This window comes from Rhinoderma darwinii, assembly GCF_050947455.1.
Source record: "Rhinoderma darwinii isolate aRhiDar2 chromosome 2 unlocalized genomic scaffold, aRhiDar2.hap1 SUPER_2_unloc_56, whole genome shotgun sequence".
NCBI classification, from domain to species: Eukaryota; Metazoa; Chordata; class Amphibia; order Anura; family Rhinodermatidae; genus Rhinoderma; species Rhinoderma darwinii.
In genome coordinates, this window is record NW_027461725.1 from 573,016 (window position 1) to 598,199 (window position 25,184).

Below are 25,184 nucleotides of genomic sequence, written 5' to 3' on the forward strand. Positions count from 1 at the left end.
GACTATGGTGCTGCATCAATCAGTGGCTGGCTCAGGTGCAGCTCTTTAACCTACCTAGGAGGGAGGGCGGAGAGAAGACAAGGAAGGTGAATGAGCTGTTCCAATGTGAAATGCCGGAAACACAGAAACACAGACGACACAAAACAAGAGGTGGCAATGTATTAATTAATTGCATTTAATAAATTAGCTCATTATCACACATGACTGTACAAATGCATTGTCCAACAGGTGTTGAAATAATGGGATTAAAAGGGGAGATCCCATCCGAAAGACAAAAACAATGGCAAACACAAAAAGCACTTTTGGAATCTGATTTTAGTAAACACATAAGGAAAGGGTGCACCGGTCCTGGAAATACTGCAATACCATGTCAATGCGTGGAGTGGACAGAGCAAGCTCTATTTCCATCTCCCTGTTCTAAAAATCCATTTAATATATAGTCCCCAGATAGGGGACGTATCAGATATTAAACTGATAAGAACAGATACTACACTTGATCTTAGCCAAAAGGCCGAGAAGCGATAACCCGAACGTGCCGCGCGTTTTGCTTCTTTTGCTTGCACCACAATGCAGTGCTGAAAGAGGAGGAATCGACATAAAAACGCCTTCCTGGCAACGCCCAAATGCCCTCCTGCCGTGCAAACACTGGCAGCAGCAGCAGCAGCAGTAAGTGCATGCCCACTGCCACCCCTTCTCCTTTCACACCTTGTATCAGCTTTAATCCAGTCCAGTGCTGCCTGCTGAGCAGCACTGACCAACACTGCCTGGGCCCAGGCTTTTATCTCTGAGGCCCCATTATGATGTCAGAAAGCTGGCTCTGGCTCCTGAGGTCTCCACTATGACACGAGCAAAGTTCCGTCTGAACTTTATATAAGACGGTGCGGCTCAGTCAGTCACTCAGTGTTGCCTGAGAGGGCAACACTGCAACAGCCGGCCCCCAGGCTGTCTTTTTTTTGCACAGCTAGTTGCCTCCAGGAGGCCACAAGAGGGAGACAAGGAACTGCAAAATGGAAAATAGGCATCCACCAACTTTACAGACAACTTGTTCTCCTTGCTCCTACAACCTCCATCCTTGCACAGTTTGTTATTCTTCCAGGTAACATAGTAACAAATCCAAATTGCTGCTCTCTTTGTAGGAAAGCAAGGGTTTGTTGCAACTGCAATTCTTACTTCTTCTTGAAATGTAGGGACCACAGTACATTCCATCACATCCATCTAGTGTACACAGGTAGGTCCATTGTGACGGGCGGGCGGCCTGGCTGGCTGCTTTAATGGCTGTTTGCTGTTCCCCTACTCCACTCCACTATTTGACTATGGTGCTGCATCAATCAGTGGCTGGCTCAGGTGCAGCTCTTTAACCTACCTAGGAGGGAGGGCGGAGAGAAGACAAGGAAGGTGAATGAGCTGTTCCAATGTGAAATGCCGGAAACACAGACGACACAAAACAAGAGGTGGCAATGTATTAATTAATTGCATTTAATAAATTAGCTCATTATCACACATGACTGTACAAATGCATTGTCCAACAGGTGTTGAAATAATGGGATTAAAAGGGGAGATCCCATCCGAAAGACAAAAACAATGGCAAACACAAAAAGCACTTTTGGAATCTGATTTTAGTAAACACATAAGGAAAGGGTGCACCGGTCCTGGAAATACTGCAATACCATGTCAATGCGTGGAGTGGACAGAGCAAGCTCTATTTCCATCTCCCTGTTCTAAAAATCCATTTAATATATAGTCCCCAGATAGGGGACGTATCAGATATTAAACTGATAAGAACAGATACTACACTTGATCTTAGCCAAAAGGCCGAGAAGCGATAACCCGAACGTGCCGCGCGTTTTGCTTCTTTTGCTTGCACCACAATGCAGTGCTGAAAGAGGAGGAATCGACATAAAAACGCCTTCCTGGCAACGCCCAAATGCCCTCCTGCCGTGCAAACACTGGCAGCAGCAGCAGCAGCAGTAAGTGCATGCCCACTGCCACCCCTTCTCCTTTCACACCTTGTATCAGCTTTAATCCAGTCCAGTGCTGCCTGCTGAGCAGCACTGACCAACACTGCCTGGGCCCAGGCTTTTATCTCTGAGGCCCCATTATGATGTCAGAAAGCTGGCTCTGGCTCCTGAGGTCTCCACTATGACACGAGCAAAGTTCCGTCTGAACTTTATATAAGACGGTGCGGCTCAGTCAGTCACTCAGTGTTGCCTGAGAGGGCAACACTGCAACAGCCGGCCCCCAGGCTGTCTTTTTTTTGCACAGCTAGTTGCCTCCAGGAGGCCACAAGAGGGAGACAAGGAACTGCAAAATGGAAAATAGGCATCCACCAACTTTACAGACAACTTGTTCTCCTTGCTCCTACAACCTCCATCCTTGCACAGTTTGTTATTCTTCCAGGTAACATAGTAACAAATCCAAATTGCTGCTCTCTTTGTAGGAAAGCAAGGGTTTGTTGCAACTGCAATTCTTACTTCTTCTTGAAATGTAGGGACCACAGTACATTCCATCACATCCATCTAGTGTACACAGGTAGGTCCATTGTGACGGGCGGGCGGCCTGGCTGGCTGCTTTAATGGCTGTTTGCTGTTCCCCTACTCCACTCCACTATTTGACTATGGTGCTGCATCAATCAGTGGCTGGCTCAGGTGCAGCTCTTTAACCTACCTAGGAGGGAGGGCGGAGAGAAGACAAGGAAGGTGAATGAGCTGTTCCAATGTGAAATGCCGGAAACACAGAAACACAGACGACACAAAACAAGAGGTGGCAATGTATTAATTAATTGCATTTAATAAATTAGCTCATTATCACACATGACTGTACAAATGCATTGTCCAACAGGTGTTGAAATAATGGGATTAAAAGGGGAGATCCCATCCGAAAGACAAAAACAATGGCAAACACAAAAAGCACTTTTGGAATCTGATTTTAGTAAACACATAAGGAAAGGGTGCACCGGTCCTGGAAATACTGCAATACCATGTCAATGCGTGGAGTGGACAGAGCAAGCTCTATTTCCATCTCCCTGTTCTAAAAATCCATTTAATATATAGTCCCCAGATAGGGGACGTATCAGATATTAAACTGATAAGAACAGATACTACACTTGATCTTAGCCAAAAGGCCGAGAAGCGATAACCCGAACGTGCCGCGCGTTTTGCTTCTTTTGCTTGCACCACAATGCAGTGCTGAAAGAGGAGGAATCGACATAAAAACGCCTTCCTGGCAACGCCCAAATGCCCTCCTGCCGTGCAAACACTGGCAGCAGCAGCAGCAGCAGTAAGTGCATGCCCACTGCCACCCCTTCTCCTTTCACACCTTGTATCAGCTTTAATCCAGTCCAGTGCTGCCTGCTGAGCAGCACTGACCAACACTGCCTGGGCCCAGGCTTTTATCTCTGAGGCCCCATTATGATGTCAGAAAGCTGGCTCTGGCTCCTGAGGTCTCCACTATGACACGTGCAAAGTTCCGTCTGAACTTTATATAAGACGGTTCGGCTCAGTCAGTCACTCAGTGTTGCCTGAGAGGGCAACACTGCAACAGCCGGCCCCCAGGCTGTCTTTTTTTTGCACAGCTAGTTGCCTCCAGGAGGCCACAAGAGGGAGACAAGGAACTGCAAAATGGAAAATAGGCATCCACCAACTTTACAGACAACTTGTTCTCCTTGCTCCTACAACCTCCATCCTTGCACAGTTTGTTATTCTTCCAGGTAACATAGTAACAAATCCAAATTGCTGCTCTCTTTGTAGGCAAGCAAGGGTTTGTTGCAACTGCAATTCTTACTTCTTCTTGAAATGTAGGGACCACAGTACATTCCATCACATCCATCTAGTGTACACAGGTAGGTCCATTGTGACGGGCGGGCGGGCGGGCTGGCTGCTTTAATGGCTGTTTGCTGTTCCCCTACTCCACTCCACTATTTGACTATGGTGCTGCATCAATCAGTGGCTGGCTCAGGTGCAGCTCTTTAACCTACCTAGGAGGGAGGGCGGAGAGAAGACAAGGAAGGTGAATGAGCTGTTCCAATGTGAAATGCCGGAAACACAGAAACACAGACGACACAAAACAAGAGGTGGCAATGTATTAATTAATTGCATTTAATAAATTAGCTCATTATCACACATGACTGTACAAATGCATTGTCCAACAGGTGTTGAAATAATGGGATTAAAAGGGGAGATCCCATCCGAAAGACAAAAACAATGGCAAACACAAAAAGCACTTTTGGAATCTGATTTTAGTAAACACATAAGGAAAGGGTGCACCGGTCCTGGAAATACTGCAATACCAGGTCAATGCGTGGAGTGGACAGAGCAAGCTCTATTTCCATCTCCCTGTTCTAAAAATCCATTTAATATATGGTCCCCAGATAGGGGACGTATCAGATATTAAACTGATAAGAACAGATACTACACTTGATCTTAGCCAAAAGGCCGAGAAGCGATAACCCGAACGTGCCGCGCGTTTTGCTTCTTTTGCTTGCACCACAATGCAGTGCTGAAAGAGGAGGAATCGACATAAAAACGCCTTCCTGGCAACGCCCAAATGCCCTCCTGCCGTGCACACACTGGCAGCAGCAGCAGCAGCAGCAGCAGCAGCAGTAAGTGCATGCCCACTGCCACCCCTTCTCCTTTCACACCTTGTATCAGCTTTAATCCAGTCCAGTGCTGCCTGCTGAGCAGCACTGACCAACACTGCCTGGGCCCAGGCTTTTATCTCTGAGGCCCCATTATGATGTCAGAAAGCTGGCTCTGGCTCCTGAGGTCTCCACTATGACACGTGCAAAGTTCCGTCTGAACTTTATATAAGATGGTGCGGCTCAGTCAGTCACTCAGTGTTGCCTGAGAGGGCAACACTGCAACAGCCGGCCCCCAGGCTGTCTTTTTTTTGCACAGCTAGTTGCCTCCAGGAGGCCACAAGAGGGAGACAAGGGACTGCAAAATGGAAAATAGGCATCCACCAACTTTACAGACAACTTGTTCTCCTTGCTCCTACAACCTCCATCCTTGCACAGTTTGTTATTCTTCCAGGTAACATAGTAACAAATCCAAATTGCTGCTCTCTTTGTAGGAAAGCAAGGGTTTGTTGCAACTGCAATTCTTACTTCTTCTTGAAATGTAGGGACCACAGTACATTCCATCACATCCATCTAGTGTACACAGGTAGGTCCATTGTGACGGGCGGGCGGGCTGGCTGGCTGCTTTAATGGCTGTTTGCTGTTCCCCTACTCCACTCCACTATTTGACTATGGTGCTGCATCAATCAGTGGCTGGCTCAGGTGCAGCTCTTTAACCTACCTAGGAGGGAGGGCGGAGAGAAGACAAGGAAGGTGAATGAGCTGTTCCAATGTGAAATGCCGGAAACACAGAAACACAGACGACACAAAACAAGAGGTGGCAATGTATTAATTAATTGCATTTAATAAATTAGCTCATTATCACACATGACTGTACAAATGCATTGTCCAACAGGTGTTGAAATAATGGGATTAAAAGGGGAGATCCCATCCGAAAGACAAAAACAATGGCAAACACAAAAAGCACTTTTGGAATCTGATTTTAGTAAACACATAAGGAAAGGGTGCACCGGTCCTGGAAATACTGCAATACCATGTCAATGCGTGGAGTGGACAGAGCAAGCTCTATTTCCATCTCCCTGTTCTAAAAATCCATTTAATATATAGTCCCCAGATAGGGGACGTATCAGATATTAAACTGATAAGAACAGATACTACACTTGATCTTAGCCAAAAGGCCGAGAAGCGATAACCCGAACGTGCCGCGCGTTTTGCTTCTTTTGCTTGCACCACAATGCAGTGCTGAAAGAGGAGGAATCGACATAAAAACGCCTTCCTGGCAACGCCCAAATGCCCTCCTGCCGTGCAAACACTGGCAGCAGCAGCAGTAAGTGCATGCCCACTGCCACCCCTTCTCCTTTCACACCTTGTATCAGCTTTAATCCAGTCCAGTGCTGCCTGCTGAGCAGCACTGACCAACACTGCCTGGGCCCAGGCTTTTATCTCTGAGGCCCCATTATGATGTCAGAAAGCTGGCTCTGGCTCCTGAGGTCTCCACTATGACACGAGCAAAGTTCCGTCTGAACTTTATATAAGACGGTGCGGCTCAGTCAGTCACTCAGTGTTGCCTGAGAGGGCAACACTGCAACAGCCGGCCCCCAGGCTGTCTTTTTTTTGCACAGCTAGTTGCCTCCAGGAGGCCACAAGAGGGAGACAAGGAACTGCAAAATGGAAAATAGGCATCCACCAACTTTACAGACAACTTGTTCTCCTTGCTCCTACAACCTCCATCCTTGCACAGTTTGTTATTCTTCCAGGTAACATAGTAACAAATCCAAATTGCTGCTCTCTTTGTAGGAAAGCAAGGGTTTGTTGCAACTGCAATTCTTACTTCTTCTTGAAATGTAGGGACCACAGTACATTCCATCACATCCATCTAGTGTACACAGGTAGGTCCATTGTGACGGGCGGGCGGCCTGGCTGGCTGCTTTAATGGCTGTTTGCTGTTCCCCTACTCCACTCCACTATTTGACTATGGTGCTGCATCAATCAGTGGCTGGCTCAGGTGCAGCTCTTTAACCTACCTAGGAGGGAGGGCGGAGAGAAGACAAGGAAGGTGAATGAGCTGTTCCAATGTGAAATGCCGGAAACACAGAAACACAGACGACACAAAACAAGAGGTGGCAATGTATTAATTAATTGCATTTAATAAATTAGCTCATTATCACACATGACTGTACAAATGCATTGTCCAACAGGTGTTGAAATAATGGGATTAAAAGGGGAGATCCCATCCGAAAGACAAAAACAATGGCAAACACAAAAAGCACTTTTGGAATCTGATTTTAGTAAACACATAAGGAAAGGGTGCACCGGTCCTGGAAATACTGCAATACCATGTCAATGCGTGGAGTGGACAGAGCAAGCTCTATTTCCATGTCCCTGTTCTAAAAATCCATTTAATATATAGTCCCCAGATAGGGGACGTATCAGATATTAAACTGATAAGAACAGATACTACACTTGATCTTAGCCAAAAGGCCGAGAAGCGATAACCCGAACGTGCCGCGCGTTTTGCTTCTTTTGCTTGCACCACAATGCAGTGCTGAAAGAGGAGGAATCGACATAAAAACGCCTTCCTGGCAACGCCCAAATGCCCTCCTGCCGTGCAAACACTGGCAGCAGCAGCAGCAGCAGTAAGTGCATGCCCACTGCCACCCCTTCTCCTTTCACACCTTGTATCAGCTTTAATCCAGTCCAGTGCTGCCTGCTGAGCAGCACTGACCAACACTGCCTGGGCCCAGGCTTTTATCTCTGAGGCCCCATTATGATGTCAGAAAGCTGGCTCTGGCTCCTGAGGTCTCCACTATGACACGTGCAAAGTTCCGTCTGAACTTTATATAAGACGGTTCGGCTCAGTCAGTCACTCAGTGTTGCCTGAGAGGGCAACACTGCAACAGCCGGCCCCCAGGCTGTCTTTTTTTTGCACAGCTAGTTGCCTCCAGGAGGCCACAAGAGGGAGACAAGGAACTGCAAAATGGAAAATAGGCATCCACCAACTTTACAGACAACTTGTTCTCCTTGCTCCTACAACCTCCATCCTTGCACAGTTTGTTATTCTTCCAGGTAACATAGTAACAAATCCAAATTGCTGCTCTCTTTGTAGGCAAGCAAGGGTTTGTTGCAACTGCAATTCTTACTTCTTCTTGAAATGTAGGGACCACAGTACATTCCATCACATCCATCTAGTGTACACAGGTAGGTCCATTGTGACGGGCGGGCGGGCGGGCTGGCTGCTTTAATGGCTGTTTGCTGTTCCCCTACTCCACTCCACTATTTGACTATGGTGCTGCATCAATCAGTGGCTGGCTCAGGTGCAGCTCTTTAACCTACCTAGGAGGGAGGGCGGAGAGAAGACAAGGAAGGTGAATGAGCTGTTCCAATGTGAAATGCCGGAAACACAGACGACACAAAACAAGAGGTGGCAATGTATTAATTAATTGCATTTAATAAATTAGCTCATTATCACACATGACTGTACAAATGCATTGTCCAACAGGTGTTGAAATAATGGGATTAAAAGGGGAGATCCCATCCGAAAGACAAAAACAATGGCAAACACAAAAAGCACTTTTGGAATCTGATTTTAGTAAACACATAAGGAAAGGGTGCACCGGTCCTGGAAATACTGCAATACCAGGTCAATGCGTGGAGTGGACAGAGCAAGCTCTATTTCCATCTCCCTGTTCTAAAAATCCATTTAATATATGGTCCCCAGATAGGGGACGTATCAGATATTAAACTGATAAGAACAGATACTACACTTGATCTTAGCCAAAAGGCCGAGAAGCGATAACCCGAACGTGCCGCGCGTTTTGCTTCTTTTGCTTGCACCACAATGCAGTGCTGAAAGAGGAGGAATCGACATAAAAACGCCTTCCTGGCAACGCCCAAATGCCCTCCTGCCGTGCACACACTGGCAGCAGCAGCAGCAGTAAGTGCATGCCCACTGCCACCCCTTCTCCTTTCACACCTTGTATCAGCTTTAATCCAGTCCAGTGCTGCCTGCTGAGCAGCACTGACCAACACTGCCTGGGCCCAGGCTTTTATCTCTGAGGCCCCATTATGATGTCAGAAAGCTGGCTCTGGCTCCTGAGGTCTCCACTATGACACGTGCAAAGTTCCGTCTGAACTTTATATAAGACGGTGCGGCTCAGTCAGTCACTCAGTGTTGCCTGAGAGGGCAACACTGCAACAGCCGGCCCCAGGCTGTCTTTTTTTTGCACAGCTAGTTGCCTCCAGGAGGCCACAAGAGGGAGACAAGGGACTGCAAAATGGAAAATAGGCATCCACCAACTTTACAGACAACTTGTTCTCCTTGCTCCTACAACCTCCATCCTTGCACAGTTTGTTATTCTTCCAGGTAACATAGTAACAAATCCAAATTGCTGCTCTCTTTGTAGGAAAGCAAGGGTTTGTTGCAACTGCAATTCTTACTTCTTCTTGAAATGTAGGGACCACAGTACATTCCATCACATCCATCTAGTGTACACAGGTAGGTCCATTGTGACGGGCGGGCGGGCTGGCTGGCTGCTTTAATGGCTGTTTGCTGTTCCCCTACTCCACTCCACTATTTGACTATGGTGCTGCATCAATCAGTGGCTGGCTCAGGTGCAGCTCTTTAACCTACCTAGGAGGGAGGGCGGAGAGAAGACAAGGAAGGTGAATGAGCTGTTCCAATGTGAAATGCCGGAAACACAGAAACACAGACGACACAAAACAAGAGGTGGCAATGTATTAATTAATTGCATTTAATAAATTAGCTCATTATCACACATGACTGTACAAATGCATTGTCCAACAGGTGTTGAAATAATGGGATTAAAAGGGGAGATCCCATCCGAAAGACAAAAACAATGGCAAACACAAAAAGCACTTTTGGAATCTGATTTTAGTAAACACATAAGGAAAGGGTGCACCGGTCCTGGAAATACTGCAATACCAGGTCAATGCGTGGAGTGGACAGAGCAAGCTCTATTTCCATCTCCCTGTTCTAAAAATCCATTTGATATATAGTCCCCAGATAGGGGACGTATCAGATATTAAACTGATAAGAACAGATACTACACTTGATCTTAGCCAAAAGGCCGAGAAGCGATAACCCGAACGTGCCGCGCGTTTTGCTTCTTTTGCTTGCACCACAATGCAGTGCTGAAAGAGGAGGAATCGACATAAAAACGCCTTCCTGGCAACGCCCAAATGCCCTCCTGCCGTGCAAACACTGGCAGCAGCAGCAGCAGCAGCAGTAAGTGCATGCCCACTGCCACCCCTTCTCCTTTCACACCTTGTATCAGCTTTAATCCAGTCCAGTGCTGCCTGCTGAGCAGCACTGACCAACACTGCCTGGGCCCAGGCTTTTATCTCTGAGGCCCCATTATGATGTCAGAAAGCTGGCTCTGGCTCCTGAGGTCTCCACTATGACACGTGCAAAGTTCCGTCTGAACTTTATATAAGACGGTGCGGCTCAGTCAGTCACTCAGTGTTGCCTGAGAGGGCAACACTGCAACAGCCGGCCCCCAGGCTGTCTTTTTTTTGCACAGCTAGTTGCCTCCAGGAGGCCACAAGAGGGAGACAAGGGACTGCAAAATGGAAAATAGGCATCCACCAACTTTACAGACAACTTGTTCTCCTTGCTCCTACAACCTCCATCCTTGCACAGTTTGTTATTCTTCCAGGTAACATAGTAACAAATCCAAATTGCTGCTCTCTTTGTAGGCAAGCAAGGGTTTGTTGCAACTGCAATTCTTACTTCTTCTTGAAATGTAGGGACCACAGTACATTCCATCACATCCATCTAGTGTACACAGGTAGGTCCATTGTGACGGGCGGGCGGGCGGGCTGGCTGCTTTAATGGCTGTTTGCTGTTCCCCTACTCCACTCCACTATTTGACTATGGTGCTGCATCAATCAGTGGCTGGCTCAGGTGCAGCTCTTTAACCTACCTAGGAGGGAGGGCGGAGAGAAGACAAGGAAGGTGAATGAGCTGTTCCAATGTGAAATGCCGGAAACACAGAAACACAGACGACACAAAACAAGAGGTGGCAATGTATTAATTAATTGCATTTAATAAATTAGCTCATTATCACACATGACTGTACAAATGCATTGTCCAACAGGTGTTGAAATAATGGGATTAAAAGGGGAGATCCCATCCGAAAGACAAAAACAATGGCAAACACAAAAAGCACTTTTGGAATCTGATTTTAGTAAACACATAAGGAAAGGGTGCACCGGTCCTGGAAATACTGCAATACCAGGTCAATGCGTGGAGTGGACAGAGCAAGCTCTATTTCCATCTCCCTGTTCTAAAAATCCATTTAATATATGGTCCCCAGATAGGGGACGTATCAGATATTAAACTGATAAGAACAGATACTACACTTGATCTTAGCCAAAAGGCCGAGAAGCGATAACCCGAACGGGCCGCGCGTTGACCGAGCCTGCCCAATACTGCTGTTCACCCCTTGCAGCGATTCAGCCTACTCCTAGGCAATTCCATGGGGCCCTGCAGGCTCACACACACTCACAGCTACTAAGCGGGAGGTGAATAAAGGCCGGAGAGGAAGCAAGACAGGATTTGCTTCTTTTGCTTGCACCACAATGCAGTGCTGAAAGAGGAGGAATCGACATAAAAACGCCTTCCTGGCAACGCCCAAATGCCCTCCTGCCGTGCAAACACTGGCAGCAGCAGCAGCAGCAGCAGCAGCAGTAAGTGCATGCCCACTGCCACCCCTTCTCCTTTCACACCTTGTATCAGCTTTAATCCAGTCCAGTGCTGCCTGCTGAGCAGCACTGACCAACACTGCCTGGGCCCAGGCTTTTATCTCTGAGGCCCCATTATGATGTCAGAAAGCTGGCTCTGGCTCCTGAGGTCTCCACTATGACACGTGCAAAGTTCCGTCTGAACTTTATATAAGACGGTGCGGCTCAGTCAGTCACTCAGTGTTGCCTGAGAGGGCAACACTGCAACAGCCGGCCCCCAGGCTGTCTTTTTTTTGCACAGCTAGTTGCCTCCAGGAGGCCACAAGAGGGAGACAAGGGATTGCAAAATGGAAAATAGGCATCCACCAACTTTACAGACAACTTGTTCTCCTTGCTCCTACAACCTCCATCCTTGCACAGTTTGTTATTCTTCCAGGTAACATAGTAACAAATCCAAATTGCTGCTCTCTTTGTAGGCAAGCAAGGGTTTGTTGCAACTGCAATTATTACTTCTTCTTGAAATGTAGGGACCACAGTACATTCCATCACATCCATCTAGTGTACACAGGTAGGTCCATTGTGACGGGCGGGCGGGCGGGCGGGCGGGCGGGCTGGCTGCTTTAATGGCTGTTTGCTGTTCCCCTACTCCACTCCACTATTTGACTATGGTGCTGCATCAATCAGTGGCTGGCTCAGGTGCAGCTCTTTAACCTACCTAGGAGGGAGGGCGGAGAGAAGACAAGGAAGGTGAATGAGCTGTTCCAATGTGAAGTGCCGGAAACACAGAAACACAGACGACACAAAACAAGAGGTGGCAATGTATTAATTAATTGCATTTAATAAATTAGCTCATTATCACACATGACTGTACAAATGCATTGTCCAACAGGTGTTGAAATAATGGGATTAAAAGGGGAGATCCCATCCGAAAGACAAAAACAATGGCAAACACAAAAAGCACTTTTGGAATCTGATTTTAGTAAACACATAAGGAAAGGGTGCACCGGTCCTGGAAATACTGCAATACCAGGTCAATGCGTGGAGTGGACAGAGCAAGCTCTATTTCCATCCCCCTGTTCTAAAAATCCATTTAATATATGGTCCCCAGATAGGGGACGTATCAGATATTAAACTGATAAGAACAGATTTTTTTTTTTTTTTTTCAGTTGGCTACCCCCTCGCGGGGGTGTCAATGATTTATTATAAAAAAGTACAATTTACAATAATTTCCACTTTTTACATTGAATAAAAACAACAAGAAAAATTCAATTTACATTAAAATCCATAAAAGGGACATGGTGGTGAAACATTAGATATTGGAGTTCCAGTCTCTCACAAACCATTTTCTTGAAAGGGTGGCATTCCTTTTTTTATCTAATAAATAGTACATATACATATCACTAAAACAAATTCCTAAAACGTCATCAATTGCTAAAACATCATGCTTAAAAATCAGGATGTTCCTGGCCTTCCAAAGAGCTTCTTTTGCGCAGTTCATCGTCTTCCATGCTATACTTTTTTGATCCGGGGTAGGGCATCCAAAAAGTCCATACAAAATGTTATCATAGCTTAAGTCCTTCAGGTCCGCCATCTTCACCAACAAAGGGAATATTTTTTTCCAAAGTTCCTGTGCAAAGTTGCAAGTCCAAAAAATGTGTCGAACCGTCTCTTCCGCCTGGCAGCCTTCCCTCGGGCAGATGGCAGACCTCGCAAATCCTCGTCTGTGTTGGAATGCCCTGCATGGAAGACATTGATGAACGCAGCTCCAGGCCAGGTCCATCTGTGTGTTAAAAAGATAAAACACATTAATAAACTTCCAAATAAAAGCACAACGTTCTTCACTAAAATGTTCAATATTGCAGACTAGTTCTTTGTCTCTTAGGTCCTTTATTAATTTTTTGCTGTTTTTAAGTTCTGACACACTTTTCCCTCTTAAATTGAACAAGGTCACTATTTTCTCTAAAATTTCATAGTTGGCTGGTAAATTAAAAGCATAGGGGGAAGTTAAATTAATATCAAACCACCCCAGCCTCCTCATAAAAAAACCAGTGTTAAAACGTAGGAAATAAGACCAGTGATGTTCTTTAAAAAGGGAATTAAAACAATAACTAAAGAACTTTATTAAAAGGAACCTATTAAAATCAGGAAAATCTTTGCCACCCTTTGGTTTGGATTTCATGACAGTTTCTCTTCTCAATTTCTCCATTCTGGAACTCCAAAAGAAGGTAAAACACGTTTTTATTATTTTACGTAATAAAACAGTTGGGGGAGGAAACACCATGCTTACGTATAAAAGAAGGGGTAAAATGACCATTTTGATAATTAAAACCTTTCCCTCCATGGTTAGTTTCCTCATATTCCACATACATATTTTTTTGTTTACCTTCTGCGCCACCATGTCCCAACTTATAAAACCATTGTCGCACTCACTGAAGGAGATACCTAAAATAGTAACAGAATCTGACACAGGTACCGGTATATCTCTAAAAACCATGCTTCCTATGTTTAAAATGTTACTTTTTCTGAAATTCACCTTAAAACCGGAAGCACAGCAATAAAACTCTATTTGTCTGAGGGCTCTCTGAAGCGACACGGTGTCCCTGCATAAAACCGCAACATCGTCCATGTACCCCACTGCTTTGGCCTCTATGCCGCCTCCCCCCGGAAGGGGAGCTCCACAAATTAATTTGTCGCGGCGAATCGCACACAGTAAAGGCTCCAACGCGCAAATAAAAAGCAGTGGGGACAAGGGACACCCCTGCTTCACCCCCGAGTTTAAAATTACCTCCTGTGTCTTAAAACCATTCACTAAAATTTTGCTAGTGCAGTTTTTATAAAAGGCTTTAAGTGATAATAAAAATCCTTCAGGAATACCCATCCGCTCTAAAACCTTAAAAAGATAAAAATGAGAAACACGGTCAAACGCCTTTTCAAAGTCTATGGATAAAATTGCAAGTTTACATCTTCTAGACCTCGTGTTCTCAATTACGTCCTTAATAAGATTCAGATTATCCCAGATGCTGCGGCCTGGCACCCCACACACCTGGTTAGGGTGTATGATGTGGGGTACTATGGCTTTCAGACGGTTTGCACATATTTTTGCCATAATTTTGTAGTCGCAGTTAAGAAGGGTTATTGGTCTCCAGTTTTCCAAAGCCGCGATGTCACCTTTCTTATATATTAGGGAGACCTCACCCTTCTGCCAGGACTTAGGCAGCATCTTGGAATTAAAAACATCAGAAAAAAGGCTAAAAAGGTCCTCTTTTAAAATGTCATAAAATTTTACATAAAACTCACTGGGTATCCCATCCGGACCAGGAACTTTACCTGCTTTAAAGCTCTTTACTGTTTCTAAAATCTCCTTCTCCGTCAGCTCCTGTAATAAAAATTGCTGCGAGACAGGATCTAAAACAGTAGTAATCTCCTTCAGTGAGTCACGCATAAAATCACGATCCACAGTTTTAACATTAAAAAGGTCAGTGTAAAACTCATGAACTTTACTTAAAAGACCCTGTACATCCGACACCCCATCAATGTTTCTAATGACAGCCTTTTTATTATTGATTTTCTTAAAAAAGTACCTGGAGCAGGTCTCGTTCTCTTCTACATGTTGCATTTTTGAACGGAAAATGATCTCTTTACCTCTCTGCTCCAGGCACTGGGCTATCTCTTTCTTTAAACTGATGATGTCGGATTTTACCTCTATTCCATGTTCTCTCATTTTGTACAGGGTCTGCAGGCGGGTGTTGAGGGTATTAAAAAACTCTTTTTTCGCCACGCTCTTTTTAATAAAAAAGTCTTTGATTTTTGTTTTCATCTTCTCCCACCAAGCCTTGATGGGAGTACGCACATCTCTCACCCGCCTGTTCATTCTGTAAAATTCAATAAAATCTGCTAAAACCTGTGGATCGTCTAAAAGGGAAACGTTAAACTTCCAGGACTTTTTACCAACCGAGTTGTTAAGATCATGCTTTATTAAAAACGATAAAAGCCTATGATCAAAAAAAACATTGGTTAAAACATCACAACTAAAAGGCAGTAAATTTTTAGGACAAAAAATAAAATCAATCCTGGAGCTACAGGTGGCATTGCTCCAGGTGACGCCGGCTTCCTCTGGACTATTTCTGTTACTTTCTTTATAAACATCACTTAAATTAAAATCATTCACGATATCCTTGAGCATTCCAGAGGTCTTATCATAATTTCTGCTCGTACTGTTGGTCAGCCGGCGCTCTCCTCTCATAACACAGTTAAAATCACCTGCGAGGATGAAAGGCTCAGATGTATTGATAAAAAGTGGTAAAATCTCTAACATCCTCGCTCTTTCATTTTTTTCTGGTGATCCGTAAAAATTTAAAAACTGCCATTTTGTGCCATCAATAAAAGCTTTAACCATTAAGATACGTCCTGGTAAAATTTCTTGAATAAAATCAACTAAAACGTTTCCCTTAAAAAGAATGGCGACCCCTGCTGATCTGGACTCGTTAGATCCAGACCAGATGGATGGACCACACTTCCAATCCTCTTTGTATTTTTGGTAAGACATTGTGTGGGGGATACCGCACTCCTGCAGGAAAAAAACAGAGGCTGCCAGGCAAGATAAATAATTGAAAAGAGCAACCCTTCTCACTTTTGTCTTTGCGCCCCTCACGTTGAGGGAGATTCCCTTTATCTCAGACATTGTAACTATAGGGAGAAAAAATTGTCTTGATTTTAAAATTATAAATAATATTGGTAATTAAAATCAGACTGTCTCTCCACCAGCAACACCAGATATCTCACTTGAACTCGTATACCCGCCCCCATCCAAGCTTAGCGTCTGAAGGGATGACGCGGGAGAGGAACTACCTTCAGAGAGGGTATTGCCAACAACCCCGGCCTCGTACACAGGGAGCCCAAACTCATTCAGCCTTACCTGGGTCTCATATGGCGCTCTACTGAGGTCCATGTCTGGTGGGTCCCCCCAGGGCCCCGCCACTCCCCCCTGGGGCTGTGATGGCCTTTCTGGAGGGGGAGGTTGTGCACAAGGCGGGGTGTCAGTATTCTCGGAGGGAGCAGTGCCCGCCCTCCTCACCAGTCGCGGCGAGGAGGGGGTCCTAGGAGGAGCCGCATCTTTCTTCACTGATATATCCATCTGCTCCTCCCCTGACTCCCTCCTACCGACTCGGCCTTGTCTTCCCTTTTTACGGGGACCCACCGGTACCTCATCATCCTCATCCGAGTCGGACGTTAGAGACCCAGGCTTTGGAGCAGGCCCAGCATCCCCCTGGCTACCAGCCTTCTGGGGCGCCTCCGATTTTTTCCCGGCCTGCTCCATATCGGCCTTCCGCTTTGACTGCCGCTTTTCCTTTGCACTGGGCTCCCTTTTTTCCTCTGGGGTTGCTGGCCTCGAGGTACCTGCTTTGGCTCCCGTACTTCGCACCTTGGAAGCCCAGGTACCTCGCTCCTCTATCTGAGTGCTGGTCTGTTCCTCTCCTTGGGGACGGGCCTGGTCTGCTGGCGGAGCACGTGGGGGCGCTTCGGGTTGCTCTTCTTCTTCTTCTCCTCGGTACCTATGAGGGCAGGAAAAATACAGGTGACCAGTTTTTTGACAAAAATTACATCGCTTTTCTTCTGTGCATTCTCTCATGGTGTGATTTTTACTTCCACAGTTCCTACAGGTGACATCGCAGCTAAAACTGGTGTGCCCATAGGTACCGCAGGTCCTGCAGAAGTTTGGCATCCCTGAAAAGTAGAGGTCGCCATTCACATTCCCTATTTTAAAACGAGCCGGTGGTAATCTCGTATTTTGGGTGGAGGGGTCCTTTATCAGCGTCACAATAAATTTCCACTTGACAGTCCACACTCCGCACTCGTTCATTACTCTCCCCAACAGTTTAACGTTTCTGAAGTAAGCAGCTAAGAACGCCGCCACTTCCTGATCCTTTACGTATGGGGAGTACATTTTAATCACTACGAGTTTGGTAACTTCAAATGCATGTTCGATTACCTTGACGCCCGAAGACGTGAGTTGAGCTTTCTCCCTCTCAGCTTTTTCCATGGCATCACGGAGGATTCCTTCTCCCATAAATGTAACATCAAAAACTCCACGCTTCGGGTAGTCCTGGATCGCCATAATCTCATGCTTGCGGACTGCCAGTAGTTTCTCAAGGATATCGAGTACCAAAAACTTAATCCCACGTGGACCGCCTCCACCCTCTGTCAAGACGAATCTTGCAGAGTTTTTCAGCCGGGCATATACCGGCACCGCATCTGGTTCGCCCGCCATCGCCTAGCCGGGTCGAACCGCGCAGCTTGCGCTGCTCCCTATGGGGTCCGGAGACACACCAAAGGGCTGGGGGGGGGATCGCAACTCGTTGCTCAGGACTAAGCCTCTCTCCCAAATAGCAGCACGGGGGTGAAGTCCAGGCGAACCTGGACGATCCCCCGAGGCCGAGAGAGAGGGTACCTGAGCACCTTCTGACCAAAAACCTCCTGTATAAATACACTTGGTCTTAGCCAAAAGGCCGAGAAGCGATAACCCGAACGGGCCGCGCGTTGACCGAGCCTGCCCAATACTGCTGTTCACCCCTTGCAGCGATTCAGCCTACTCCTAGGCAATTCCATGGGGCCCTGCAGGCTCACACACACTCACAGCTACGCGAGAGGTGAATAAAGGCCGGAGTGGAAGCAAGACAGGATTTGCTTCTTTTGCTTGCACCACAATGCAGTGCTGAAAGAGGAGGAATCGACATAAAAACGCCTTCCTGGCAACGCCCAAATGCCCTCCTGCCGTGCAAACACTGGCAGCAGCAGCAGCAGCAGCAGCAGCAGTAAGTGCATGCCCACTGCCACCCCTTCTCCTTTCACACCTTGTATCAGCTTTAATCCAGTCCAGTGCTGCCTGCTGAGCAGCACTGACCAACACTGCCTGGGCCCAGGCTTTTATCTCTGAGGCCCCATTATGATGTCAGAAAGCTGGCTCTGGCTCCTGAGGTCTCCACTATGACACGTGCAAAGTTCCGTCTGAACTTTATATAAGACGGTGCGGCTCAGTCAGTCACTCAGTGTTGCCTGAGAGGGCAACACTGCAACAGCCGGCCCCCAGGCTGTCTTTTTTTTGCACAGCTAGTTGCCTCCAGGAGGCCACAAGAGGGAGACAAGGGATTGCAAAATGGAAAATAGGCATCCACCAACTTTACAGACAACTTGTTCTCCTTGCTCCTACAACCTCCATCCTTGCACAGTTTGTTATTCTTCCAGGTAACATAGTAACAAATCCAAATTGCTGCTCTCTTTGTAGGCAAGCAAGGGTTTGTTGCAACTGCAATTATTACTTCTTCTTGAAATGTAGGGACCACAGTACATTCCATCACATCCATCTAGTGTACACAGGTAGGTCCATTGTGACGGGCGGGCGGGCGGGCGGGCGGGCTGGCTGCTTTAATGGCTGTTTGCTGTTCCCCTACTCCACTCCACTATTTGACTATGGTGCTGCATCAATCAGTGGCTGGCTCAGGTGCAGCTCTTTAACCTACCTAGGAGGGAGGGCGGAGAGAAGACAAGGAAGGTGAATGAGCTGTTCCAATGTGAAATGCCGGAAACACAGAAACACAGACGACACAAAACAAGAGGTGGCAATGTATTAATTAATTGCATTTAATAAATTAGCTCATTATCACACATGACTGTACAAATGCATTGTCCAACAGGTGTTGAAATAATGGGATTAAAAGGGGAGATCTCATCCGAAAGACAAAAACAATGGCAAACACAAAAAGCACTTTTGGAATCTGATTTTAGTAAACACATAAGGAAAGGGTGCACCGGTCCTGGAAATACTGCAATACCAGGTCAATGCGTGGAGTGGACAGAGCAAGCTCTATTTCCATCTCCCTGTTCTAAAAATCCATTTAATATATGGTCCCCAGATAGGGGACGTATCAGATATTAAACTGATAAGAACAGATACTACACTTGATCTTAGCCAAAAGGCCGAGAAGCGATAACCCGAACGGGCCGCGCGTTGACCGAGCCTGCCCAATACTGCTGTTCACCCCTTGCAGCGATTCAGCCTACTCCTAGGCAATTCCATGGGGCCCTGCAGGCTCACACACACTCACAGCTACTAAGCGGGAGGTGAATAAAGGCCGGAGAGGAAGCAAGACAGGATTTGCTTCTTTTGCTTGCACCACAATGCAGTGCTGAAAGAGGAGGAATCGACATAAAAACGCCTTCCTGGCAACGCCCAAATGCCCTCCTGCCGTGCAAACACTGGCAGCAGGAGCAGCAGCAGCAGCAGCAGCAGCAGTAAGTGCATGCCCACTGCCACCCCTTCTCCTTTCACACCTTGTATCAGCTTTAATCCAGTCCAGTGCTGCCTGCTGAGCAGCACTGACCAACACTGCCTGGGCCCAGGCTTTTATCTCTGAGGCCCCATTATGATGTCAGAAAGCTGGCTCTGGCTCCTGAGGTCTCCACTATGACACGTGCAAAGTTCCGTCTGAACTTTATATAAGACGGTGCGGCTCAGTCAGTCACTCAGTGTTGCCTGAGAGGGCAACACTGCAACAGCCGGCCCCCAGGCTGTCTTTTTTTTGCACGGCTAGTTGCCTCCAGGAGGCCACAAGAGGGAGACAAGGGACTGCAAAATGGAAAATAGGCATCCACCAACTTTACAGACAACTTGTTCTCCTTGCTCCTACAACCTCCATCCTTGCACAGTTTGTTATTCTTCCAGGTAACATAGTAACAAATCCAAATTGCTGCTCTCTTTGTAGGCAAGCAAGGGTTTGTTGCAACTGCAATTCTTACTTCTTCTTGAAATGTAGGGACCACAGTACATTCCATCACATCCATCTAGTGTACACAGGTAGGTCCATTGTGACGGGCGGGCGGGCGGGCTGGCTGCTTTAATGGCTGTTTGCTGTTCCCCTACTCCACTCCACTATTTGACTATGGTGCTGCATCAATCAGTGGTTGGCTCAGGTGCAGCTCTTTAACCTACCTAGGAGGGAGGGCGGAGAGAAGACAAGGAAGGTGAATGAGCTGTTCCAATGTGAAATGCCGGAAACACAGAAACACAGACGACACAAAACAAGAGGTGGCAATGTATTAATTAATTGCATTTAATAAATTAGCTCATTATCACACATGACTGTACAAATGCATTGTCCAACAGGTGTTGAAATAATGGGATTAAAAGGGGAGATCCCATCCGAAAGACAAAAACAATGGCAAATACAAAAAGCACTTTTGGAATCTGATTTTAGTAAACACATAAGGAAAGGGTGCACCGGTCCTGGAAATACTGCAATACCAGGTCAAGGCGTGGAGTGGACAGAGCAAGCTCTATTTCCATCTCCCTGTTCTAAAAATCCATTTAATATATGGTCCCCAGATAGGGGACGTATCAGATATTAAACTGATAAGAACAGATACTACACTTGATCTTAGCCAAAAGGCCGAGAAGCGATAACCCGAACGTGCCGCGCGTTTTGCTTCTTTTGCTTGCACCACAATGCAGTGCTGAAAGAGGAGGAATCGACATAAAAACGCCTTCCTGGCAACGCCCAAATGCCCTCCTGCCGTGCAAACACTGGCAGCAGCAGCAGCAGCAGCAGCAGCAGTAAGTGCATGCCCACTGCCACCCCTTCTCCTTTCACACCTTGTATCAGCTTTAATCCAGTCCAGTGCTGCCTGCTGAGCAGCACTGACCAACACTGCCTGGGCCCAGGCTTTTATCTCTGAGGCCCCATTATGATGTCAGAAAGCTGGCTCTGGCTCCTGAGGTCTCCACTATGACACGTGCAAAGTTCCGTCTGAACTTTATATAAGACGGTGCGGCTCAGTCAGTCACTCAGTGTTGCCTGAGAGGGCAACACTGCAACAGCCGGCCCCCAGGCTGTCTTTTTTTTGCTCAGCTAGTTGCCTCCAGGAGGCCACAAGAGGGAGACAAGGGACTGCAAAATGGAAAATAGGCATCCACCAACTTTACAGACAACTTGTTCTCCTTGCTCCTACAACCTCCATCCTTGCACAGTTTGTTATTCTTCCAGGTAACATAGTAACAAATCCAAATTGCTGCTCTCTTTGTAGGCAAGCAAGGGTTTGTTGCAACTGCAATTCTTACTTCTTCTTGAAATGTAGGGACCACAGTACATTCCATCACATCCATCTAGTGTACACAGGTAGGTCCATTGTGACGGGCGGGCGGGCGGGCGGGCTGGCTGCTTTAATGGCTGTTTGCTGTTCCCCTACTCCACTCCACTATTTGACTATGGTGCTGCATCAATCAGTGGCTGGCTCAGGTGCAGCTCTTTAACCTACCTAGGAGGGAGGGCGGAGAGAAGACAAGGAAGGTGAATGAGCTGTTCCAATGTGAAATGCCGGAAACACAGAAACACAGACGACACAAAACAAGAGGTGGCAATGTATTAATTAATTGCATTTAATAAATTAGCTCATTATCACACATGACTGTACAAATGCATTGTCCAACAGGTGTTGAAATAATGGGATTAAAAGGGGAGATCCCATCCGAAAGACAAAAACAATGGCAAACACAAAAAGCACTTTTGGAATCTGATTTTAGTAAACACATAAGGAAAGGGTGCACCGGTCCTGGAAATACTGCAATACCAGGTCAATGCGTGGAGTGGACAGAGCAAGCTCTATTTCCATCTCCCTGTTCTAAAAATCCATTTAATATATGGTCCCCAGATAGGGGACGTATCAGATATTAAACTGATAAGAACAGATACTACACTTGATCTTAGCCAAAAGGCCGAGAAGCGATAACCCGAACGTGCCGCGCGTTTTGCTTCTTTTGCTTGCACCACAATGCAGTGCTGAAAGAGGAGGAATCGACATAAAAACGACTTCCTGGCAACGCCCAAATGCCCTCCTGCCGTGCAAACACTGGCAGCAGCAGCAGCAGCAGCAGCAGTAAGTGCATGCCCACTGCCACCCCTTCTCCTTTCACACCTTGTATCAGCTTTAATCCAGTCCAGTGCTGCCTGCTGAGCAGCACTGACCAACACTGCCTGGGCCCAGGCTTTTATCTCTGAGGCCCCATTATGATGTCAGAAAGCTGGCTCTGGCTCCTGAGGTCTCCACTATGACACGTGCAAAGTTCCGTCTGAACTTTATATAAGACGGTGCGGCTCAGTCAGTCACTCAGTGTTGCCTGAGAGGGCAACACTGCAACAGCCGGCCCCCAGGCTGTCTTTTTTTTGCACAGCTAGTTGCCTCCAGGAGGCCACAAGAGGGAGACAAGGGACTGCAAAATGGAAAATAGGCATCCACCAACTTTACAGACAACTTGTTCTCCTTGCTCCTACAACCTCCATCCTTGCACAGTTTGTTATTCTTCCAGGTAACATAGTAACAAATCCAAATTGCTGCTCTCTTTGTAGGCAAGCAAGGGTTTGTTGCAACTGCAATTCTTACTTCTTCTTGAAATGTAGGGACCACAGTACATTCCATCACATCCATCTAGTGTACACAGGTAGGTCCATTGTGACGGGCGGGCGGGCGGGCTGGCTGCTTTAATGGCTGTTTGCTGTTCCCCTACTCCACTCCACTATTTGACTATGGTGCTGCATCAATCAGTGGCTGGCTCAGGTGCAGCTCTTTAACCTACCTAGGAGGGAGGGCGGAGAGAAGACAAGGAAGGTGAATTAGCTGTTCCAATGTGAAATGCCGGAAACACAGAAACACAGACGACACAAAACAAGAGGTGGCAATGTATTAATTAATTGCATTTAATAAATTAGCTCATTATCACACATGACTGTACAAATGCATTGTCCAACAGGTGTTGAAATAATGGGATTAAAAGGGGAGATCCCATCCGAAAGACAAAAACAATGGCAAACACAAAAAGCACTTTTGGAATCTGATTTTAGTAAACACATAAGGAAAGGGTGCACCGGTCCTGGAAATACTGCAATACCAGGTCAATGCGTGGAGTGGACAGAGCAAGCTCTATTTCCATCTCCCTGTTCTAAAAATCCATTTAATATATGGTCCCCAGATAGGGGACGTATCAGATATTAAACTGATAAGAACAGATACTACACTTGATCTTAGCCAAAAGGCCGAGAAGCGATAACCCGAACGTGCCGCGCGTTTTGCTTCTTTTGCTTGCACCACAATGCAGTGCTGAAAGAGGAGGAATCGACATAAAAACGACTTCCTGGCAACGCCCAAATGCCCTCCTGCCGTGCAAACACTGGCAGCAGCAGCAGCAGCAGCAGCAGTAAGTGCATGCCCACTGCCACCCCTTCTCCTTTCACACCTTGTATCAGCTTTAATCCAGTCCAGTGCTGCCTGCTGAGCAGCACTGACCAACACTGCCTGGGCCCAGGCTTTTATCTCTGAGGCCCCATTATGATGTCAGAAAGCTGGCTCTGGCTCCTGAGGTCTCCACTATGACACGTGCAAAGTTCCGTCTGAACTTTATATAAGACGGTGCGGCTCAGTCAGTCACTCAGTGTTGCCTGAGAGGGCAACACTGCAACAGCCGGCCCCCAGGCTGTCTTTTTTTTGCACAGCTAGTTGCCTCCAGGAGGCCACAAGAGGGAGACAAGGGACTGCAAAATGGAAAATAGGCATCCACCAACTTTACAGACAACTTGTTCTCCTTGCTCCTACAACCTCCATCCTTGCACAGTTTGTTATTCTTCCAGGTAACATAGTAACAAATCCAAATTGCTGCTCTCTTTGTAGGCAAGCAAGGGTTTGTTGCAACTGCAATTCTTACTTCTTCTTGAAATGTAGGGACCACAGTACATTCCATCACATCCATCTAGTGTACACAGGTAGGTCCATTGTGACGGGCGGGCGGGCGGGCGGGCTGGCTTCTTTAATGGCTGTTTGCTGTTCCCCTACTCCACTCCACTATTTGACTATGGTGCTGCATCAATCAGTGGCTGGCTCAGGTGCAGCTCTTTAACCTACCTAGGAGGGAGGGCGGAGAGAAGACAAGGAAGGTGAATTAGCTGTTCCAATGTGAAATGCCGGAAACACAGAAACACAGACGACACAAAACAAGAGGTGGCAATGTATTAATTAATTGCATTTAATAAATTAGCTCATTATCACACATGACTGTACAAATGCATTGTCCAACAGGTGTTGAAATAATGGGATTAAAAGGGGAGATCCCATCCGAAAGACAAAAACAATGGCAAACACAAAAAGCACTTTTGGAATCTGATTTTAGTAAACACATAAGGAAAGGGTGCACCGGTCCTGGAAATACTGCAATACCAGGTCAATGCGTGGAGTGGACAGAGCAAGCTCTATTTCCATCTCCCTGTTCTAAAAATCCATTTAATATATGGTCCCCAGATAGGGGACGTATCAGATATTAAACTGATAAGAACAGATACTACACTTGATCTTAGCCAAAAGGCCGAGAAGCGATAACCCGAACGTGCCGTGCGTTTTGCTTCTTTTGCTTGCACCACAATGCAGTGCTGAAAGAGGAGGAATCGACATAAAAACGCCTTCCTGGCAACGCCCAAATGCCCTCCTGCCGTGCACACACTGGCAGCAGCAGCAGCAGCAGCAGCAGTAAGTGCATGCCCACTGCCACCCCTTCTCCTTTCACACCTTGTATCAGCTTTAATCCAGTCCAGTGCTGCCTGCTGAGCAGCACTGACCAACACTGCCTGGGCCCAGGCTTTTATCTCTGAGGCCCCATTATGATGTCAGAAAGCTGGCTCTGGCTCCTGAGGTCTCCACTATGACACGTGCAAAGTTCCGTCTGAACTTTATATAAGACGGTGCGGCTCAGTCAGTCACTCAGTGTTGCCTGAGAGGGCAACACTGCAACAGCCGGCCCCCAGGTTGTCTTTTTTTTGCACAGCTAGTTGCCTCCAGGAGGCCACAAGAGGGAGACAAGGGACTGCAAAATGGAAAA

General features: G+C 46.7%; 14 non-coding genes and 1 pseudogene across 14 annotated transcripts; all 15 read right to left on the reverse strand.

Moving 5' to 3' along the window:
- Positions 1 to 332: 332 nt before the first annotated feature.
- On the reverse strand, positions 333 to 523 carry LOC142680835 (U2 spliceosomal RNA). Its single transcript, XR_012853251.1, has one exon. It is a non-coding gene; the product is annotated as a U2 spliceosomal RNA (small nuclear RNA).
- A 1,110-nt stretch (positions 524 to 1,633) lies between these two features.
- LOC142680836 (U2 spliceosomal RNA) lies at positions 1,634 to 1,824 on the reverse strand. The gene has a single exon (XR_012853252.1). It is a non-coding gene; the product is annotated as a U2 spliceosomal RNA (small nuclear RNA).
- Positions 1,825 to 2,942: 1,118 nt separating this feature from the next.
- Positions 2,943 to 3,133, reverse strand: LOC142680837 (U2 spliceosomal RNA). The gene has a single exon (XR_012853253.1). It is a non-coding gene; the product is annotated as a U2 spliceosomal RNA (small nuclear RNA).
- A 1,118-nt stretch (positions 3,134 to 4,251) lies between these two features.
- On the reverse strand, positions 4,252 to 4,442 carry LOC142680572 (U2 spliceosomal RNA). The gene has a single exon (XR_012853036.1). It is a non-coding gene; the product is annotated as a U2 spliceosomal RNA (small nuclear RNA).
- A 1,130-nt stretch (positions 4,443 to 5,572) lies between these two features.
- LOC142680839 (U2 spliceosomal RNA) lies at positions 5,573 to 5,763 on the reverse strand. The gene has a single exon (XR_012853254.1). It is a non-coding gene; the product is annotated as a U2 spliceosomal RNA (small nuclear RNA).
- A 1,112-nt stretch (positions 5,764 to 6,875) lies between these two features.
- Positions 6,876 to 7,066, reverse strand: LOC142680924 (U2 spliceosomal RNA). Its single transcript, XR_012853323.1, has one exon. It is a non-coding gene; the product is annotated as a U2 spliceosomal RNA (small nuclear RNA).
- A 1,110-nt stretch (positions 7,067 to 8,176) lies between these two features.
- On the reverse strand, positions 8,177 to 8,367 carry LOC142680573 (U2 spliceosomal RNA). The gene has a single exon (XR_012853037.1). It is a non-coding gene; the product is annotated as a U2 spliceosomal RNA (small nuclear RNA).
- Positions 8,368 to 9,481: 1,114 nt separating this feature from the next.
- On the reverse strand, positions 9,482 to 9,672 carry LOC142680790 (U2 spliceosomal RNA). The gene has a single exon (XR_012853214.1). It is a non-coding gene; the product is annotated as a U2 spliceosomal RNA (small nuclear RNA).
- A 1,121-nt stretch (positions 9,673 to 10,793) lies between these two features.
- Positions 10,794 to 10,984, reverse strand: LOC142680576 (U2 spliceosomal RNA). The gene has a single exon (XR_012853038.1). It is a non-coding gene; the product is annotated as a U2 spliceosomal RNA (small nuclear RNA).
- A 1,284-nt stretch (positions 10,985 to 12,268) lies between these two features.
- On the reverse strand, positions 12,269 to 12,474 carry LOC142681021 (U2 spliceosomal RNA; annotated as a pseudogene).
- A 6,596-nt stretch (positions 12,475 to 19,070) lies between these two features.
- Positions 19,071 to 19,261, reverse strand: LOC142680577 (U2 spliceosomal RNA). The gene has a single exon (XR_012853039.1). It is a non-coding gene; the product is annotated as a U2 spliceosomal RNA (small nuclear RNA).
- A 1,278-nt stretch (positions 19,262 to 20,539) lies between these two features.
- On the reverse strand, positions 20,540 to 20,730 carry LOC142680869 (U2 spliceosomal RNA). Its single transcript, XR_012853279.1, has one exon. It is a non-coding gene; the product is annotated as a U2 spliceosomal RNA (small nuclear RNA).
- Positions 20,731 to 21,861: 1,131 nt separating this feature from the next.
- Positions 21,862 to 22,052, reverse strand: LOC142680578 (U2 spliceosomal RNA). Its single transcript, XR_012853040.1, has one exon. It is a non-coding gene; the product is annotated as a U2 spliceosomal RNA (small nuclear RNA).
- Positions 22,053 to 23,176: 1,124 nt separating this feature from the next.
- Positions 23,177 to 23,367, reverse strand: LOC142680579 (U2 spliceosomal RNA). The gene has a single exon (XR_012853041.1). It is a non-coding gene; the product is annotated as a U2 spliceosomal RNA (small nuclear RNA).
- A 1,128-nt stretch (positions 23,368 to 24,495) lies between these two features.
- LOC142680580 (U2 spliceosomal RNA) lies at positions 24,496 to 24,686 on the reverse strand. Its single transcript, XR_012853042.1, has one exon. It is a non-coding gene; the product is annotated as a U2 spliceosomal RNA (small nuclear RNA).
- Between the last annotated feature and the right edge of the window lie 498 nt (positions 24,687 to 25,184).